This window comes from Hyla sarda, chromosome 8 (genome assembly GCF_029499605.1).
Source record: "Hyla sarda isolate aHylSar1 chromosome 8, aHylSar1.hap1, whole genome shotgun sequence".
Classification (NCBI taxonomy): Eukaryota; Metazoa; Chordata; class Amphibia; order Anura; family Hylidae; genus Hyla; species Hyla sarda.
In genome coordinates this window covers 84879560-84901578 of record NC_079196.1, presented here as the reverse complement: position 1 = coordinate 84901578, position 22019 = coordinate 84879560, and the positions used below count along the sequence as shown (strand labels likewise).

Here is a 22019-nt window from a genome sequence, read left to right as displayed (position 1 = left end):
GAGAGGCCTCCCTCTAAATTTTCTGCAGACACCTATGCCCAAGGATGAGTCCCGTGCCCTTTCCAATGAAAACCTGTTGCTGGTCAGGTATAAGGATAAGAGGGATGTCATAAAGCTGACCACTATTCATGGTAACGGCAGGTCACCTGTCCCTGTGCGAGGTACCACAACACCGGTCCTCAAGCCCGATTGTATTCTGGACTACAATCGGTATATGGGGGGAGTTGATCTCTCTGATCCAGTCCTCAAGCCATACATGGCCATGCGGAAAACAAGGGTATGGTACAAAAAAAGTTACGGTCTACTTGGTACAGGATGCCATGTACAACGCTTTTGTACTGTCCCAGTACGCTGGCAACACAGGGACATTCCTCCAGTTCCAAGAAGAAGTCCTGAAGGTCCTTCTTTGGCGACCGGGAAAGAGCAGGCCAGACTTCCCAAGAAACTGGAGTTATTGGTGCCAGGATCATCCCAGGCCAACACTTTCCAGGTGAAGTCCCCCACACTGGAAAGAAGGGACGACCCCAGAAAAAATGCAGAGTGTGTAACAGGAGGGGGATACGGAAGGATACCACCACTCAGTGTGACACTTGCCCTGATCATCCGGGCCTCTGCATTAAAAACTCCATAATTTGACCTAAATGTACCAAGTCCAGAGTACATTCCAAATTTTAACACCATGAACCACTAAATTGCCCAAAAAAACTCATCAAAAAAAAAAAGAAAACTGTTAAGACTTCTGGGGGTATCTTTTTCTTTGGGTCATGGGTCACTGAGTCACTATCATCGGGGACTTTTTTTTGTTGCCTCAAATGCGCAGCGCTCTCTCCACCTGAGCATTTGAGGCAACAGATTAGGGACGGCCACACACGTCACATTCCCAGAATGATGATTCAGAGCACAGGGTTTGGGGCGGGCATATTTTTTAGTTTTGGCTATGCTCTGGGTCATCATTCTGGGAACATAACCTGTTTTACTATTTTATGTTCCACTGTATCCCATTTTAGTTATTTAGCGTACCCCAGTTATTTACCCCATGTAATGCCCCTTGAGGGGGGGTCCCACTGTTCTGGCTCCATAGGCCCCAACGCAGAAGCTCAAGGCCCCTGAATGCGACCTGCTCCTCTGAGACCAGTGTGCAAGCTGTTTACGCCCAGACTTGAGGTATGTCCTTACTCCAAAGAAATGTATTTACAAACTTACAGTGAAATTTTTTTCCTTTTACCTCTTGTGAAAAGGAAAAATTTGGGGTAACCCCAGCATTTTAGTGTAAAAAAAATCAAATTTTTCATTTTCACATCCCACTTCATGAATATTTATCAAACACCTGTGGGGTGTTAAGACTCGCTGTACCCCTTGTTATGTTCCTTGAGGGATGTAGTTTCCGAAATAGTATGACCTGACCCCCCCCCCCCCCCCCCCCATTGCAGCAAAATTTGTAAATGTGACTCCTTCTCTTCTGAGCATTGTAGTGCACCTAAAGTGCACTTGACGTCCATACATGGGGTATTTCCATACTCAGAAGAGATTGGGTTACACATTTTGGGGGGCATTTTCTACTATTACCCCTTTTAAAAATGTTAAATTTGGGGAAAAACCAGCATTTTAGTGAAAAAAAAAACAAAAACATTTACATATCCAAAGTCATCAAACACCTGTAGGGTGTTAAGGCACAGCGGACCCTTGGTTAAGTTCCTTGGGGGGTGTAGTTTCCAAAATAGTAGGCCATGTGTTTTTTTTTTTTTTCTTTGCTGTTCTGGCACCATAGGGGCTTCCTAAATGGGACATGCACCCCAAAATCCATTTCAGCAAAATGTGCTTTCCAAAAGCCAAATGTGACTCCTTCTCTTCTGAGCATTGTAGTACGCCCGCAGTGCACTTGACGCCCACACATGAGGTATTTTCATACTCAGAAGACATGGGGTTACAAATTGGGGGGGGGCATTTTCTCCTATTACCCCTTGTAAAAATTTAAAATTTGGTGGAAAGCCAGCATTTTAGTAAAAAAAAAAAAAAAAAAAAAAAAAATCCTTTACACATCCAACTTTAACAAAAAGTCGTCAAACACCTGTGGGGTGTTAAGGCTCAGCGGACCTCTTGTTATGTTCCTTGAGGGGTGTAGTTTCCAAAATAGTAGACCATGTGTTTTTTTTTGTTTTGTTTTTTGCTGTTCTGGCACCATAGGGGCTTCCTAAATGGGACATGCCCCCAAAAAACTATTTCAGAAAAACTCACTCTCCAAAATCCCACTGTCGCTCCTTCCCTTCTGAGCCCTCTACTGCGCCCGCTGAACACTTGACATACACATATAAGGTATTTCCTTACTCAAGAGAAATTGGATTACAAATTTTAGGAAGATTTCTCTCCTTTTACCCCTTGTAAAAATTCAAAAACTGGGTTTACAAGAACATGCGAGTGTAAAAATTTTTAGATTTTTAATTTTCTCCTTCACTTTGCTGCTATTCCTGTGAAACTGGTCCCTGAAAAATTCCGCTTTTGAAAATTTTGTGAAAAATTGGGAAATTGCTGCTATAGTTTGAAGCCCTCTGATGTCTTCCAAAAGTAAAAAAATGTCAACTTTATGATGCAAATATAAAGCAGACATATTGTATATGTGAATCAAGATATAATGTATTTGGAATATTCATTTTCCTTACAAGCAGAGAGCTTCAAAGTTAGAAAAATGCTAAATTTACAATTTTTTTCATCACATTTTTGAATTTTTCACCATGAAATGATGCAAGTATCGACAAAAATTTACCACAAACATAAAGTAGAATATGTCATGAAAAAACAGTGTCGGAATCAGAATGAAAGGTAAAAGCATCCCAAAGTTATTAATGCTTAAAGTGAAAGTGGTCAGATGTTCAAAAAATGCTCTGGTTCTACAGTGGAAATTGGCCTGGTCCTTAAGGGGTTAAGGACCAAGCCCATTTTGACCTTAAGGACCAGGCAAATTTTATTTTTGCATTTTCGATTTTTCCTCCTCGTATTCTAAAAATTGTAACTCTCTTATATTTTCATCCACAGACTAGTATGAGGGCTTGTTTTTTGCGTGACCAGTTGTCCTGCATAATGAAATCACTAATTTCCATAAAATGTATGGCGCAACAAAAAAAATATAATAATATTATTTGTGTGGGGAAATTAAAAAGAAAACCGCAATTTAGCAAATTTTGGAAGGTTTCGTTTTCACACCGTACAATTTACAGTAAAAATGACTTGTTCTTTATTCCTTGGGTCAATACCATTAAAATGATACCCATGATTATATACTTTTCTATTAATGTTGCGCTTAAAAAAATTGCTAACTTTTTAACCAAATTAGTATGTTTAAAATCCTTTTATTTTGACTACCTATAACTTTTTCATTTTTCCGTATAAGCGGCGGTATGAGGGCTCATTTTTTGCGCCATGATCTGTACTTTTTATTGATACCACATTTGATTTACCACTTTTTTTATTTTTACGTTCACTCCGTTCACCGTACGGGATCAATAACATTATATTTTAATAGTTTGGACATTTACGCACGCGGTGATGCTAAATTTGTGTATTAATTTTTTTTTTTTTACACTTTATGGGCGTAAAATGGGGAAAAAGTACATTTTACATTTTTATTGGGGGAGGGGATTTTACCCTCTTCAGGACATAGGGCGTATGGATACGCCCTGCATCCCGAGTCCTTAAGGACCGAGGGCGTATCCATACGCCCGTGGAAATTCCGGCCCCCAACGCTAGCCGGTTGGGGACCGGAGCCGGATGCCTGCTGAAATCGTTCAGCAGGCATCCCGGCATATCGCCCAGGGGGGTCATTATGCCCCCCCATGTCGGCGATCGCCGCAGATCGCTGGACAATTCAGTCCAGCGATCTGCGGCGATTCCGGGTCAATCGGGTCTCCAGTGACCCGATGACCCGGAATTACTGGCTGTTCGGGGCCGTCTCTGACGGCCCGAACAGCCAGAGCCTGCAGGGGTGAGGTGGCACTGGTGCCACCTCACGATCGCCCTGATTCGTCGGCCGGATTACCGGCCGACCAATCAGGGCGCCTGCTGCGGGTGTCACTCCCGCACCCGCTCCGCCCCTCTTCTGGAGGACGTGAGCGGGTGCGGGACGTGCACCCCGGGTGCTGGGGACCCCGATCCCCGGCGCCCCTGTTGGGATCGGGGCCCCAGGAGCAGCTGTGGCGGTGGGACTGACCTGCAGCGTCTGGATCGTTGGAGGTGAGTGACAGCTTCCTGCTGTTGCTTAGCAACAGCTCCCAGCATGCAAAAAGGGCATGCTGGGAGCTGTAGTTATGCAACAGCAGGAGGCAGACCACCACAACTCCCAGCATTCCCTTATGGGCATGCTGGGACTTATGGTTTTGCAACAGCTGGAGGCACATTCTTTCTATGGAAAAGTGTACCTTCAGCTGTTGTATAACTACAACTCCCAGCTTGCACAAACAGCTAAAGTGCATGCTGGGAGTTGTAGTGGTGCATCTGCTGGTTGCATAACTACAACTCCCAGCATGCCCGTTGGCTGTCGGTGACTGCTGAGAGTTGTAGTTTTGCAACAGCTGAAGGCACACTGGTTGTGAAACTCAGAGTTTTTTTTTACCTAACTCAGTGTTTCACGACCGGTGTGCCTCCAGCTGTTGCAAACTACAACTCTCAGCAGTCACCGTACACCATGCACCGTACATGCTGGGAGTTGTAGTTTTGCAACAGCTGGAGGCACACTGGTTGTGAAACACTGAGTTAGGTCACAAACTCAGTGATACATAACCAGTGTGCCTACAGTTGTTGCAAAACTGCAACTCTCAGCAGTCACCGACAGCGAACGGGCATGCTGGGAGTTGTAGTTATGCAACAGCTGGATGTCCCCCCCAATGTGAACGTACAGGGTACACTCACATGGGCGGAGGATTACAGTAAGTATCTGGCTGCAAATTTGAGCTGCCGCAAACTTTCTGCTGCAGCTCAAATTGCCAGCGAGAAACTACTGTGAACCCCTGCCCGTGCGACTGTACCCTAAAAACACTACACTACACTAACACAAAAAATAAAATAAAAAGTAAAAAACACTACGTATACACATACCCCTATACAGCCCCCCTCCCCTCCCCAATAAAAATGAAAAACGTCTGGTACGCCACTGTTTCCAAAACGGAGCCTCCAGCTGTTGCAAAACAACTCCCAGTATTGTCGGACAGCCGTTGACTGTCCAGGCATGCTGGGAGTTTTGCAACAGCTGGAGGCACCCTGTTTGGGAATCACTGGCGTAGAATACCCCTATGTCCACCCCTATGCAAGTCCCTAATTTAGGCCTCAAATGCGCATGGCGTTCTCACTTTGGAGCCCTGTCGTATTTCAAGACAACAGTTTAGGGTCACATATGGGGTATCGCCGTACTCGGGAGAAATTGTGTTACAAATGTTGGGGGGTATTTTCTGCTTTTACCCTTTTTAAAAATGTAAAATTTTTGGGAAAACAAGCATTTTAGGTTAAAAAAAAATTTTTTTTTTACATATGCAAAAGTCGTGAAACACCTGTGGGGTATAAAGGTTCACTTAACCCCTTGTTACGTTCCCCGAGGGGTCTAGTTTCCAAAATGGTATGCCATGTGGGTTTTTTTTTGCTGTCCTGGCACCATAGGGGCTTCCTAAATGCAGCATGCCCCCAGAGAAAAATTTGCGTTCAAAAAGCCAAATGTGACTCCTTCTCTTCCGAGACCTGTAGTGCGCCAGCAGAGCACTTTTCACCCCCATATGTGGTGTTTTCTGAATCGGGAGAAATTGGGCTTCAAATTTTTAGGGGTATTTTCTGCTATTACCCTTTTTAAAAATAAATTTTTTTTGGGAAAACAAGCATTTTAGGTAAATTTTTTTTTTTTTTTTTTTTTTACATTTGCAAAAGTCGTGAAACACCTGTGGGGTATTAAGGTTCACTTTATCCCATGTTACATTCCCCGAGGGGTCTAGTTTCCAAAATGGTATGCCATGTGTTTTTTTTTTGCTGTTCTGGCACCATAAGGGCTTCCTAAAGGTAACATGCCCCCCAAAAACCATTTCAGAAAAACATACTCTCCAAAATCCCCTTGTCGCTCCTTCCCTTCTGAGCCCTCTACTGCGCCCGCCGAACACTTTACATAGACATATGAGGTATGTCCTTACTCGAGAGAAATTGGTCTACAAATACAAGTAAAAATGTTGTCCTTTTACCCCTTGTAAAAATTCAAAAATTGGGTCTACAAGAACATGTGAGTGTAAAAAATGAAGATTGTGAATTTTCTCCTTCACTTTGCTACTATTCGTGTGAAACACCTAAAGGGTTAAAACGCTGACTGAATGTCATTTTGAATACTTTGGGGGGTGTAGTTTTTATAATGGGGTCATTTATGGGGTATTTCTAATATGAAGACCCTTCAAATCCACTTCAAACCTGAACTGGTCCCTGAAAAATACTGAGTTTGAAAATTTTGTGAAAAATCGGAAAATTGCTGCTGACCGTTGAAGCCCTCTGGTGTCTTCCAAAAGTAAAAACACGTCAATTTTATGATGCAAACATAAAGTAGACATATTGCATATGTGAACCAAAAAAAAATGTATTCGTAATATCCATTTTCCTTACAAGCAGAGAGCTTCAAAGTTAGAAAAATGCAAAATTTTCTAATTTTTCATCAAATTTACGGATTTTTCACCAAGAAAGGATGCAAGTATCGACAAAAATTTACCACTATATTAAAGTAGAATATGTCACGAAAAAACAATCTCGGAATCAGAATGATAACTAAAAGCATTCCAGAGTTATTAATGTTTAAAGTGACAGTGGTCAGATGTGCAAAAAACGCTCCGGTCCTTAAGGCCAAAATGGGCTCCGTCCTGAAGGGGTTAAAGGGTAGCTCCCACCATCCTCTTTTTTTTTTTCTGTCCCTGCCTATTGCCCATCTATCCCTAACCCCCTCCCTGCCTTTATTATTTTTTTTTTTATTATCTTAAAAATGGCATTTTGTCTGCCTGGTAGTGTGCTCACTACCAGGCAGACTTCCCCAGCAGGCACCACGTCACTGATGCCTGCTGGGGGCCGAGTTCCGCCCATAGTTCTCCTGACAGGGTGCCTCCAGCTGTTTCCCCACTACAACTCCCAGCATGCCCTGACATCTATTTGCTGTCAGGGCATGCTGGGAGTTGTAGTGGGGAAACAACTGGAGGCACCCTGTGTTGGAAGACACCCAGCCCCCGACCAATATCGCCCCCCCTCCCCCTCACCTGTGTCGGACCATACGCCGCCTCCTCACTGCTCCTTGCAGCTGTGTCCTGTCATTGCCGGGGGGAGCGCCTTATATGAAGCAACAAGTGTATGCCCGGCTTCCTGTCATGCCCGTACACTCTGGAAACTGTCTCTATGTTTCTGGAGGATTGAAAGTCCTCCAGAACCATAGAGAGAGTTACCAGAGTGTAGGAGCATGACAGGAAGCCGGGCATACACTTGTTGCTTCATATAACGCGCCCCCCCCGGCAATGACAGGACACAGCTGCAAGGAGCAGTGAGGAGGCGGCGTATCCCCACTGGAGCCGGGGCTGTAAGCAGAGGTAAGAGCCATGTTCCTCCCTGCTGCAGGGAGAATATGCAGCAGGGAGGCGGCCAGTGTGTGAGTCCAGGGAGCCAATGCGCAGCCCTGGATTTCACTGTGCTCGCTCTCGCCTGTTTGATTGACAGGCGGGAGCGAGCACCGCAGTGACTGGAATTTCGACTCATTTGCCAGGCTCAAATGAGACGAAATTCTGTAGTGACGTCACTGCCGAATGCATTCGGCCACTAGGAGGGCGACCCCTAGTGGCCGAATTTAAAAGTGATTTTAAATTGGTTTAAAATCACTTTTTTTTAATTAAACTATATTAGAGATATGTTGTAGTACTTAAGTACTACAACATATCAATTTTTTTATTTCATGACAGTGCCCATTTACATTTTTTTTTTAGTTTTTTAAAAAAATTTTTTACTTTCATTTTTACACTTTAATAGTCCCGATAGGGGACTATCTATAGCAATCGTTTGATTGCTAATACTGTTCAGTGCTATGCAGTATGCATAGGACATAGCACTGATCAGTATTATCGGTGATCTTCTGCTCGATCTCAGACCAGAGCAGAAGACCCCGGGAGACGTCGGGAGCAAGGTGAGGGGACCTCCGGTCGCCATGCTGGATGATTGGCTCGCTCATGTATTGATCACGGCATCTGATGGGTTAATGGCGGATAGCTGCCGGGACCTGCCGTGCATGCCACATGCACCCGCCCGGTGCTCGCAGTCATAGCGGCGCGTAAATGTACGTCATGGTGCGTTAAGTACCACTTCATCATGACGTATATTTACGTCCATTGTTGTTAAGGGGTTAAAGTCATCCAGGTGTACTTGATTTTTTCCCACACTGCTTTTGCATTTTGCTAAATAAATAATGGACCAGTGGAGTATCTTTGTGTGTAGTTGTTCCTGAGATTGTACCTAATTTTAACTTCTAAGGACCATATTGTGGAGTATGTTTGTGTGTAGTTGTTCCTGAGGTTGTACCTAATTTTAGCCATGATATATATATATATATATATATATATACATATATATACACACAGTGGTCCCCCAACATACGATGGCCCCGACATACGATAGTTTCATCATACGATGGCCTCTCAGAGCCCATTGTATGTTGAAGGCAGCATCAACATATGATGCTGCTGTGTGTTGGGCCATCGTGAAAACAGCTATCTGGCAGCGCTGAAAGCTTCAGCAGCCTCCGGATAGCCGTTTAACCGGTTGCTGTCTAAGGAGACGGCAACCAGTGTATGGTGCGGGCTCCTGACTCGAGCGGGGACTATACATGGCTGGTCCCCAGCTGATTCCTATAGCTAGAGGCCAGAGTTAATAGTCAACATGCTGCGATTGCCGCAGGCAGCTTTTAACCCATTAGATCGCCTCTGTCAAAGCTGACAACGGCATCTAGAGGGACCTTAAAAGACTCCCCGGTGGTCCAGTGGGGTGGATCACCCCCCTACCACAGCGCAATTGCAGGGGGGTGGCAATCCACTGTGGATGTAGCCGGAGGGCTTACCTCTCCTTCCATTGCTGCCATTGCTCTTCTCATGGCTGAACCAGGTTCAACCAAATGAGCACAGAGCACACAGATAAATGGAGTTCTATGGAGCTCCATTGATCTGTATGAGGAAGCTAATGATTCCTCCTAAAAGTCCACTACGGGGCCTAATAAAGTGTAAAAAAAATAAATAAATAACCTTCCTTTTTAAAAGTTTAAATCAACCCCCTTTTCCCAAATTGCATAAAAAAAATATATAAACATAATAAAAATAAACATATGTGGTATCTCCACATGCACAAATGGGGGAGATTTATCAAAACCTGTCCAGAGGAAAAATTTCCCAGTTGCTCATAGCAACCAATGAGATCGTTTTTGCAGAGGCCTTGTTAAAAGTAACTTTTCCTCTGGATAGGTTTTGATAAATCTCCCCTATTGTTTTGTTGGAAGATGAACCTTTGACCAGTATAAATTCCCTAGCACTCTGTACTTTGGTCCATTCAGCTTTCCTCCAACCCTGACCAGTCTGCCTGTCCCAGCCCCTGAAAAATAACCCTACAACAAATTGTATTGGGCAGGTAATGAGCAGTGCCTGGTTTCATCCAGGCATGATCCTCAGAATAGAAAGTTCCATTTTGGGGAATCTTGTTTTTCTCCAGGCAGGCTTTCCTAATTTTTTTTTTAACCAAGGAAAGTAATTTTTCTGGCCATTTTGCCAAAAATCACAGATTGTTAGAGTGCTGCAGTGATGGCGGACCCAGTTTCTCACATATGCACATAAGATGTTTGGAGCCTATACAGTAGAGAATAAATGTAAGAGAATGATGTTGCTGTGCACACTGGGTTTTATCAAGGGTTGGGGTTCAAAATAATACATCCACAGGATGAAATTCCATGATACCAATGATGTACAAATATCTCCAATAACACCACTCTACAGAGACCAGAATCCCCAATAACATCACTACAAGTGGATAAATAATTACACTACACCTAACCTTACTACCACATAGTGATTGGATAATACTTATAATACTTGCAGATACTGAATGAAAAAAAACCACTATACACAGACCAATATCATCAACACCACTATACAAGAGACAAATAATTCTGCCACACTATGATCACTACCATTACTACCACAAAATGATTGGTTAATACTACCATAATGATACTTAATACGCATTTCTATATGCAGACCAATATCACCAATAACACCAATATACAAAAGACAAATAATTCAGCCACACTATGAGCACTACCATTATACTACATAGTGACTGGATAATATTACCATATTGACACTGAATAAAAACTACTATGCAGAGACCAATATCTCTCATACAGTGCTCATATAGTGGTGATCCCAGATCTACACTGTTGCTGCAAACTGTATAAAAGGTTACAGTGCAGTTACATCCAGTGGCTCAATGGCGGAGATTCTTCTTGGAGTTTTTATATTTCCTTTTCTTCTTTATCTGGCTCAGACTGCTGTGAAGACTTCTTCAGTCATAACTTGACTTTGCAGATCTGTCAGACAATAAACATATTAGGCCCTGAACCTCTCCAGTGCATTCCCTATCCTCAGTGCCCCTAATAATGCCTTCTTTGGTGCCCTTCATAGTAGGAGGAAGTATGTAAGTGTGCTGCCGGGTAGGGTAGTCTTCCCCAGTAGGTAGGTAATTTCACCCCTATTAGGTAGAGAGACCCAGCAGGTAGCTAGGTAATTCCCCATCTCTTTTAGGAAGAAGCTCCCAGCAAGTGGGTAGGTTGGGAATCCCCCAAATAGGCAGATGGCCCCAGAAGAAAGGTAGGGATTCCCCCCATCAGCTAGATGCCCACAGTATGCATGCAGGTTTTTAAGGTATTCTTCTCCAATTAGGTAGAATCCCCCAGTATGCAGATAGGTAGGTAAATCTACCCCCACAAGCTAAAAGCCCCTAGTAAGTAGGTAGGTAACCCCCTCACTACTTTATCACCCCTGTGTCATTTCATCCTCCCCCTTTTCATCACCCACTGTGCCATTTTATCCTCCCCATTCATCCTCCTTCCCCTTGACCCCCCCCCTGTGCCATATTATTCCCATCTGGCTCGCTTGTGTCTCCCAGTGCGGCTTTGGCAGGCTCTGGTGTAAGTGGCAGGTCTGACTTGATCCCCCTCCACTCCTCAGGGGTGTCACTCATCAGCCAAGAAGCCATTGGAGCGATACGTTGGGTGGTGGAGGCTTACAAGCTACAAGATATTTCCACTTGCTAATGATTGATGCTATTCTTTTCCCCTTTTTCCTTATTTACCACTAGACTTTGCTGCATATCTTGTTATTACAGCTCTTATGCACATTTCTATTTACTTGTTGTTATGGTTTTACAACAATTGGGGATTTTGCTTACATCTCCCCTAGATTTGACTATTTTACAGTCTAATGGTATATGTAAGCCCTCACCTTTTGTGCATTCTTACCAGTAGTGCTCTCTGTATTTTATGTATTTTTAATATGTTTTGAATGTATGTCTCTTTGTATTTCTGTCTCAATAAAGATAAAGTTTTCATTATTTGATCTATATACGCCTTGTTTGTATGCCCTAATCTAGTGCAGCATGCACCAGGCCATGAACTGGGGACCTCTTCTTATATGAATTCCCACCCCCGTTACATCCTTGAATTATGTGTAGGAGCAGGAATCGGACGTCCTGCTCCCGCGCAGGTGGGCACAGCAGCCAGGGCCAGTCCAGCCTTGGCCACTGCGCTCCCCTTGCAGCAGAGCACCTGAGGAGATTGCCTTACTATGACCCTATAACCACTGGTTCTTGGTCTTCTCTCTTTGCAAATCCATCTGTTAGATTTTTCATTTATTAATTTTTGGTTACTTTGACATTGATCTGTCATTGAAATTTGGTTATGAAATAGGATACTCGAGAATATCTTCGCCTCATGATTTTGCCTTTGTACTTAAACTTGATGTCTGTATTTTAGAAAATAGCTATTGATCGAAAAATGATTGTATGTAAATATTTGGCAGATTATCTTGTGTAATGGCAACCTAAGGGCTCATGCATGTAGGCATGGAGCCTATACAACAGCCTCCCTGTGATGTTATTAAGGCTTCCTCGGATGCTGTATGTATGGAGCTATCCACATAACTTTTAGGAAGAATGCTCTGTACATGTATCATCTGCTGAATCATGACACTTTTTTGTCAGAATCATATGTAATCTGATGGGAAAAAAACTTCTGAATGTCTCCGCATGAATTTGTAGGCTTGTGGAGGCGCACAAGAGGATTTATACGCCTTTATAACATTCCAATTAAAACGTCATACGCACTCACAACTTGGCAGTGTGTATAAGTTTTAACGGGTTAAGGAATTGGAATACTGTAAATCTTAAAGCTTTCTAGCATGGATACAGTCAGGCTTCTGTTGCTAAAAAGTCAAGTTGCAGAACTAAATGCACCTATTGACTGTTACCGCTCCTGCATTTATATTTAGCAGGATTTGGCTTGGTTACAAAAGGAATGTTTGTGTACAGATCAAAGTTTATCCACGAGATGCTATTACAATTAGCTACAAAGGACACAAGACTGTAAATGATCTTTGGTGAGAAATGATAAACGAAACGAAATGACATAAGAGATGACTGGATGCAGTCTGGAATTCATTCAACATTTAGAAGACTGGAAGATAGGAGGGAAGGAGTCTTTCCCCCTCATTGACTTGTGAAATCTAATTTCACTTGTAATGAAATGACATTTCTGCTCATCGTTAATTTTACAGCTATCGGTCGGGGCTCACATTCCAATCCTTTCTCAGCTTACCATCTTCTCTCCATAAAGGAAGGCAAATACTAATTGCTTTTTTATTTTTCTGTTTTATCTGAAAAACAACAACAGTTAAATAGAAATTATATGTTCTGCTGGATTAATTAGTCTTTAACTTTTAATTTCTCCACTCAGAGGAGTCAAGAAAGTATGACAACCAAAGCAGGTCCTTCCTTACGTAGTGAAGCAACACAGCTGTGTGATATGTAACACAAGCTATATTTGTACTATGGAAAAAGACACAGTTAAAGAGTACCTGTCAATCTTTCTTGGTCATTCCCCACACTATAATACCCCCCCCCCCCCCCCCCCCGTTGCCTTTATTTTCATTATATATTTTTTTTTTTTTACCTTGCTCTAACTATCTTTTATTGAGCTCCACAGTATAGGAAGGGGTGTTCCCTGGCAGGCGCAACGTCAGCCAAACCCCTTCCGGAGAATACTTCTGCCCTCCCAGGCTGTGTCCTCTGTTTTGGGACTTGAGGGCACACATATAACAGGCAGCCAATCATGGCAGGCTGCTTCTCAATCCCCTCCTTTCAGTTTTGCTTTGCTCATGTAAAACAGAGATAAGGGAGATTGGAGTTGCAGACCTGGCGTGCTTGAAATTCATTGCTATAAAAAATGGTGAGTTCATATCATTAAAATATAATTGTCCTCAAAATAAAGTATCAAAATTCTGTCTAAAAATAAAATTGTCTTACTTCATTACCTATCCGAGCTCCTGGATGCTTGGCCAGGGGACAGGAATGCAGGCAGGACCCCTAGTGGCCAGACAGTTTTTATAATTTAAAAGTAAGAAATGGCTACTTATCTGCCTTCAGATTAGGCAGGGTTTACACCACAATCGTTACCACCTTGCCACGTATACATCAGTGAACCGCCAAATGGGATGCCAACATACAGGCGCAGGCCCCAGCAACATTGACCCCTTAACGATACAGGATGTGAATGTATGTCTGGTGTGCTGGTACTTAATGCACCAGGACGTACATCTACGTCCTGTACATGACACAAGCACTGGAGCGGTGCTTGCATCATACTATTAGCAGCCAGGGACCCGCTGGTAATGTAGGACATCAGCGATCATGCTCATGTCCACCATTAACCCCTCAGATGCCGTTATCAATACAGATTACTGCATCTGCTCAGGTGTGTGAATGGATGACCGGACCGGTACCGATCATCCAATAAGGCGGACGGAGATCCCTTTACCTGCTTCGGCCGTCATCCTGGGGTCTTCTTCTCTGGTCTGACATTGAGCAGACCAGAGAAGTAGATCGCAGATAATACTGATCAGTGCTATGCATATGTATATCACTGTTCAGTATATGCAATCTAAGGATTGCTGTAAATAGTCCCCTATGGAGACAAAAAAAGTGTAAAAAAAAAGTTTTTAAAAAAAATGTTAACAAGCCCCTCCCCCAATCAAAATAATTTAAATGGCCCCTCTTTCCCATTTTATCTCAAAAGGCGTAAAAAAAAAAATTAATAAACATATTTGGCATAAATGTCTGAACTATCAAAATATAATATTAGTGATCCCGTATGGTGAACGGCGTAAATGTCACATCACATTTAAAAAAAAAAATTGCATTAAAAAGTGCAATAGTGGTACCGATAAAAACGATAGATCACGGTGCAAAAATTAGCCCTCATACAGCCTCGTATATGGAAAAATTTGAAAGTTAAAGGTCGTCAAAAAAGAGTGATTTCAAATATACTTATTTTGAGATTTTTTATTTGAATTGCGATTTTCTTTACAATCTCCCCACACAAATAATATTTTTTTGGTTTACCATACATTTATATAGTAAAATGAGTGATTTCATTACAAAAAACAGTACAAAAAACAAGCGTTCATATGGGTCTGTGGTTGGAAATAAGAGAGTTATGATTTTTAGAAGGCGAAGGGGGAAAAATCATCTGAACATAGCCAACAGGTGACTACATTTTGGTAATTTCCAAGTGTACGCATGCATTTACTCAGGCCCAAATCACAGTGTGCTTCACAGTGTTACTACAGCCAGACCATTAAAATTAGTGGGTCCCTTGCCAGTAGACACACACAGATGTCCCATTATGACAGTTTGCCGAAGGGTGCATGAAATGTGCTACATAAAAGCCACACTGGTTATCCCAAGCAACTAGACATGCTTAGTTTAATCCTGGATTGCAATTAAGCTAAAAAAAAAAATAGCAGCTTTATACCATTCATATCTTACCTTTCTCTATTTTAATAAAACATTTCTGCACATCTGGGCATTAGCGATTAGGCGATTGATATATGGCTGGACAGGTCAGACACATCTTTATGTATAAGGGCCATGAGACTGTAACGGAGCTCGTGGGCCCCATAGTCGGTGGCTATTGAGCCTCTTGTCATGTAATAGGAAATGTTAGGGTTCCAGCAAGATTTATATAATTTACATGGAAAAAAATAGAGCTGCATTTTGTGACATTCTTGTAGTAAATGGCATAGATACCATAGAGGCTTGTAGCACTAGTGTGAACAGAGTCTTATGTATCAATGGACACTGTTTATAAGGGGTTTTACAGTACTAGGGTGTTATAATCTGACACTGTACATCCATGGTTACTATGGGGGAGATTTACCAAAATCTGTGCAGAGGAAAAGTGGACCAGTTGCCCAAAGCAACCAATCAGATGGCTTCTTTTATTTTTCAGAGGCCTTTTTAAAAATGAAAGAAGTAGGCTCATTGGTTGTTATGGGCAGCTGGTCAATTTTTCCTTTGCCCAAGTTATGCATTTTTGCCTTATGCATTTTTGATGAATCATCCCCAATGCATAAGCATTTCTTGTTCTCTGGGCTGTGTGTGTCAGGTTTCCTTAATTGATAAGAAATGGGATTTCTTTGTATCTTATGAAGAAGGTAGAACAATGCACCCCATGGGGGTTCATGCTGAGCCATGAATTAACAGATTGGTCAGATGACCAAACTGCTCGAGTTCATTGGTGAGGCATGTGTAAATCGAAGAGCCACCTAAGAAAGGCCATTGTGCCCCAATAATGGGACCCAGTGCACTGACATTGAGGAGGTTTTTGATCCAGGGGTCACTGTATTGTGACTCTTTATTAATGAGTCATATATTCTGCTGTAAAATGTTACTAATCCCTTCTCTTACCATAAACTTTCACTTTGCATTATAGTTGATTAACCAAGTCCTTCTCCTTGGCAAGCTCCAGGAGCACAGACATCCATTCTGCAAGATCCCGATACTTACTCGAAATATTCATCAGCAGACAGAGCCCTGTGCTCGGTCTAATAGGCATCCCAGGCCAGCAGGGTGTCTCTGCTGCGAAACTCCTATTGATTCTAATAATAAGGCTTGCTGCAGGATACTGATGCCTCTGAGCACTGTCTCTACTGGAGGTTTACACTATCAGAAGTGTTCTGCACAGGTGTCTGTGCGGCGGGAGCTGAGGAAAGAGGAGGATTAAGCTAATGAATTACATAGCGAAATGAAAGCTGAGTGAGCACGACAACATGAGATTTATAATTTCACTGGAGTGTACTTTAATTTAGAGAGAGAAGCAAATATTTGTAATATTGCAATACCCATAGCCAAGTGTGTTGTAGTAAAAAACTGTATAAACATGTTAGATTGATAAATATAAGTATAAATAAAATGGTACAATGGATAAAAATTATCTATATTTTATGGCAGGGGTGGCAGAGATGTGCCTTTGGAATATACAGGATTGTGTCCCTGCCAATACTCCTAGTTATGCTTAAAGCATAAAAGGAAAAGGAAGAAACAATTCTCAGCTCACCGCCGAGTATGGACAAAATTTAGGAGGACTTCGGCAACAGTAGAGCTGGAGCACGGACTGTGCGAGCCACTTCCCGTATAGTACAAGCAGAAAAAAGGGGGGTGTCCAGCTCACAGGCATAATACTGTTAAAACATAGCTTTTACTAAATCACACTAAAACATGAAAACAAAAAGAAAACTAATAGGTGCGTTAAAAACAGCACGCCAACACATTCCGAGCTTAGGGCAAGCTCATGGCAGAGTTACACAAAACAGTGATGGTTTATATACACAACAGGTAAGTAAAGAATAACACATGAGTACCTGAGAGGTGCCGGGCAGCAGGTTCGATGTGTGTGGCGACAGTTCCGGTGAACCTGGTTGCATAAGTGTGATGTAAAACCTGATATTGATGTTCACACTATTACTGAGTTAAGCAAGAATGCAGTAATCCATAGCAACATAGCATAACACTGAGTAAAGGCATGCCGTCAGTTTACCAGTAGGCATATCTGATTTGTGCAGTGTGTGTTCGCATGAACAGATATATACAGTATATGGCAGCTATGCATTGTACAGTCTGCCGTACAAAATTCAGATGGCAGACGGATAGTATATATAAAAAACATTAATGGTTTGTCCTATACACAGTAAGCTCAAATTTGCAGGCTAGTGTTACAAAATAACACGGGTGTTACCCATGGGTGCCGACGTGTAGAATAAAGCATGAAATGGACGGGCGGACAAGGATTCTGTAATGCTTCCCGGTATACTACGTTAGTAAGTTACTATGTTTTGTTATGTTGGTACCTGTTTACAAAGGCTGTCTGGGCATGCTGGGAGTTGTAGTTTTGCAACAATTGGAGGCTCTCTCTTTGGGAAGACATTGTACTGTGGGTGCTCTCCCCAGCGGAGAGCGCCAAAAATGTCCTAACCCATTTTTTGTGTTTCTTTTTTCTTCTTGTTTCAGATCCGTGTATGTAGAGGATTACAGCAGATTCGGTGGACTAATGCAGATGAACTGAATTTTTTCCTTTTAATAAAATGGTTAACGAGGGCTGTAGGGGAGTGTCTTTATAAAATAAAAAAAATTTCCAATGTGTCGTTTTCTTTTTTTTATTGAATTTTCAGGCTTAGTAGTGTCTTATTGATGGAATCCATTACTAAGTCGGGGCTTAGCATTAGCCACAAAACCAGCTAGTGCTAGCCCCCAAATATTACCCCGGTAGCCAGTACCAGCAGCCCTGAAGCGTCAAATTTGGCACTCCTGGGTCTAGGCAGTAACAAGCTGGCATTATTAGGCTGGGGAGGGCCAGTAACAATGGTCCTCGCCCACCCTGGTAATGTCAGGCTGTTGCTGCTTGGTTGGTGTGAGAAAATAGGGAAACCTATGCATTTTTTAAAAATTATTATTTATTTATGAAAAAAACGCATAGGGTTCCCTGTATTTTTATTCTCAGCCAGATACCAATCAAGCAGCAACAGCCTGACGTTACCAGGGTGGGTGAAGACCATTGTTACTGGCCCTCTCCAGCCTAAATAACCCCAGCCTGTTACTGCCTAGGCCCAGGAGCGCTTTTTTTGACGCTCCGGACCTGTTAGTACCGGATCTTCCCGGTACCCCCTTTGGCGGTGGGTTCCGGGGTAATATTTGGGGTTAGCACTAGCTGTTTTTGGGGCTAATGCTAAGCCCCAGCTTAGTAATGGATTCCGTCAATAAGACGGCTTCCACTACTAAGCCTAAAAATTCAATAAAAAATAAAAAAAACACAACACATTGGAAAAATTATTTTATTTTAAAAAACACTCTCCCACAGCCCTCGTTAACCATTTTTTTAAAATAAAAAAATCCAGTTCATCCACAGTAGTCCACCAAATCTGTGGTAATCCTGTGCATACACGGATCTGAAATGAGAAGAAAAAAGAAACACAAAAAAATGGGTTAGGACATTTTTGGCGCTCTCCGCTGGGAAAAGAGTGCAATGTCTTCCCAAACAGAGAGCCTCCAATTGTTGCAAAACTACAACTCCCAGCATGTCCAAAAAGCCTTTGGCTGTCTGGGCATGCTGGGAGTTGTAGTTTAGCAACAGCCGGAGTCTCCCTGTCTGGGAAGACAGTGGCAGAAGGGTCTGTTCACATTATACAAAACGTAGAATGTAAATAGAGCCTCAGACTTACCACTCTGCCTCCTGTCTGTAGCCCCTGATGACGTCATCACTAGGGGCAGAGCTACACTGACCCAGCTGTGACAGGAGCGAGGGAGGTAAGTGGACCTTGTGTTCTGTATACACTATATACAGCTATCTATAGATAGCTGTATATAGTGTATACCCCCCAAAGGGTTAACCTACACTGTCCAGCAGTGTAAGTGAAATCTTTCCTTGCTGGGCTGGCACATAGCGCACAGCTCAGCAGGGGGTTAAGTGAGCCAGCAATGTGTATACTGTACACTGTAAGTTTTTACTGGGCAGTAGATATACGATGTATATCAGCTGCTCAGCATCAGCTGTTCTCCAGGCTCTGTAGCCGCAAGCACATCTGTGCAGGGACATTTTCCAGCACAGCACGCTGTGGAGGGAAGTAGGGATGCTATGCATCACTCCTTCTCAGGGCAGACCCTACCATGGGACCCAGTGGGACCATGGTCCCAGGCGGCACTTTTCAGGGGTGGCACTTTGCTGCCCTTTTTTTGTGTGCCACCTGGGCCCATGGTCAGGACGGCCCTGCCCCTGCGCTGCCGCTTTTACACAGTGAGCATATGACCCGCTCGGGTCTGACGAGGGACCTCACGCAAGTGGCGTCCTTCCGCAGACCTCACGCAGTGACATCACTCATCAGGTCGCCGCCAGAGAGGAGAAGCGCTGCGCAGGCCAGGTGAGTGTGTCTGTGTGTGTCTGTGTGTTGGGGAAAGGGGACTATGCTACTTAATGTGGGGAAACTGCTACCTAATGTGGGCAAACTGCTACCTAATGTGGGCAAACTGCTACCTAATGTGGGGAAACTGCTACCTAATGTGGGGAATCTATGCTACCTAATGTGGGGAAACTGCTACCTAATGTGGGGAATCTATGCTACCTAATGTGGGGAATCTATGCAACCTAATGTGGGGAAACTATGCTACCTGATGTGGGGAAACTATGCTACCTGATGTGGGGGAACTATGCTACCTGATGTGGGGGAACTATGCTACCTGATGTGGGGGAACTGCAACCTACCTGATGCTTTTTTTGGGGGAGAGGGGGGGGACAGCATTTCACTCTTGGACCCAGGCAGCACAAAAACGGAAAGTGGGTTTGGCGTTTTGCGTTTCCCAATTGACTCCCTGCTAACATCTGGCCGCAGCATTTTTCCCAGGGAAAAACGACATGCGGCCGTTTTGTCTTTTTTTATGGAAACTTACCCTAGAACAATCACACAGGGAGTTTGCTGCTGTGTCCCCCTGGAGCAGTATAATAAAGATCTTTTTTTTTTACAATAAAATCAATGCTCTGCCTGTGTAATGCTCATATACTGATCTAAAACAAGGGACCTTCATGTATTAGATCTCAATTCAGTAACAGGGTATTTACCATGAGTTTTCTAAACTAGGGACACCCTTTAAATTCCACTGTTCATATCACTCTCGTACCTGTATGAGTGTCTGAACCCTTTGCTTTCGGAGAGAAGCAGAATAGAGAATTATACAAGGACACTGCAACACTCGGCTGCAAATTCATTTCTTATTAAACCTTATGCCTCCTCCTTCCTGGAGAATTTCCTTTATGATTTCACTGACTCAGCATAGTACAAGACCAAACCCTATGGGAGGCAGCTCGGTTATGTCCCAGAGCCACTCACTGGTTTTTATACTCTGCATCAGCCACCGAGCACTGCCAGTTCTAAAAACTACAGAGACTGAAGAATGACCTTGAAGTGAGGAGGTGGAGTACAATTGTGTTGTAGCATTGTCCTGACAAATGTGCTTCCCTTCCTATACAGCAGCACAAATGGATGCATTTTGCCAATGCAGCACTCTATATGCTTCACAGCTCACTCATATACTGCAGCTTTGTAACATATATATTAAATGCCAGACCAGACATCTGCCCAGAAGGGAAGAGGACCCATCTGCAGGCAGCGCTGTTTCAGAGTATTTTGCTCCTCGTCAGTGCAAAGTAGGGTGTTCTTGCTTGGCTTTGAATCCATGCACCAAGTGGTGCCTCTCTCTAAGATGTATACTTATCACATATATATATATATATATATATATATATATATATATATATCCTCTGATCAGTTATAACATTAAAACCATGAACAGGTAATTCTCTCAGGGATATGGCATCTGTCAAAGTGTGGGATATATTAGACAGCAAGTGAAAAACACCAGTGTAAGAATCTTAGAGTCTTTGATAGTGGCCACATTGTTACAGCTAGACTTCCAAAATAGCAGGTCTTGATGTTCCTAGTGTGCAGGGATTATGACTTACTACTTACCAAAAGTGGGTGTAACTAGGGGCAACCAGAGAATGACTGTCACGGTCATTGGTGCCCAAGGCAGATTAATTTACCTGGGGGCAAAGGCCATCCTGTGTGCCCCAATCCCACAAAAGAGCTGCTGCAAGCAGAAATATGGTGCTTTCTATGACAGAAAGGTGTGCAACTGGTCAATGTGTCCATGCTGACCTCTGTCCAACACTGTGTATTAGAACTGGATCTTAAAGCAATGAAATAAGGTGGCCTTGTTTACTGCATCCTTTTTTTACATTATGTGGATGGCAAAGTCAATGGCAGTGCTTGCCTAGAGAAGAGGTGCCACCAGGATGCACTACAGGAAGAAGGCAAGCTGTCAGAGGCAATGTGATGCTAAGTACTGTATATGTTCTGCTAGGAAACCTTGGATCTTGTCATTCATGTGGATGTTACTTTGACACATAAAACATAAAACCTACATTAGCAAAGTGACAGACAGGAGAATACAGTGGTCCCTCAACATACGATGGTAATCTGTTCCAAATGAACCATTGTTTGTTGAAACCATCGTATGTTTAGGGATCTGTGCAATGGAAAGAATAAGAAGTTATACTCACCTGTCCCCGCCGCTCTGGACCATCACTGCTCGTCACCGCTGCCCTGGATGTCACCCTCCATCGATGTCGCCGAGTCCCCGGGGTGTCCCCGATGCTCCGGACGTCTCTGCTTCCCCGGGATCCTCGCTCTCTGTTGCCGCCATCATGTCACTACACACGCCGCTCCTATTGGATGACGGGACATCGTGCGCGGCGACGTGATGACGATGAAGGCGCCGACGATGCAGGGGATCCCGAAGAGGACACTCCGGAGCCCCGAGGACAGGTGAGTGATCGTCACCGC

The 22019-nt window shown here is 43.3% G+C and overlaps 1 protein-coding gene and 1 long non-coding RNA gene across 4 annotated transcripts in view; one reads left to right on the top strand and one right to left on the bottom strand.

Annotated features, from left to right (window-relative positions):
• The window catches only part of VWC2L (von Willebrand factor C domain containing 2 like), a 242853-nt gene that overhangs the window by 170017 nt on the left and 50817 nt on the right, over window positions 1-22019 (top strand). The window lies entirely within an intron of this gene.
• The window catches only part of LOC130285015 (uncharacterized), a 28905-nt gene continuing 23030 nt past the window's right edge, over window positions 16145-22019 (bottom strand). Inside the window, exon 3 of the long non-coding RNA XR_008847221.1 lies at window positions 16145-16333. This is a non-coding gene — a long non-coding RNA (uncharacterized LOC130285015). The remainder of the gene's footprint in view (window positions 16334-22019) is intronic.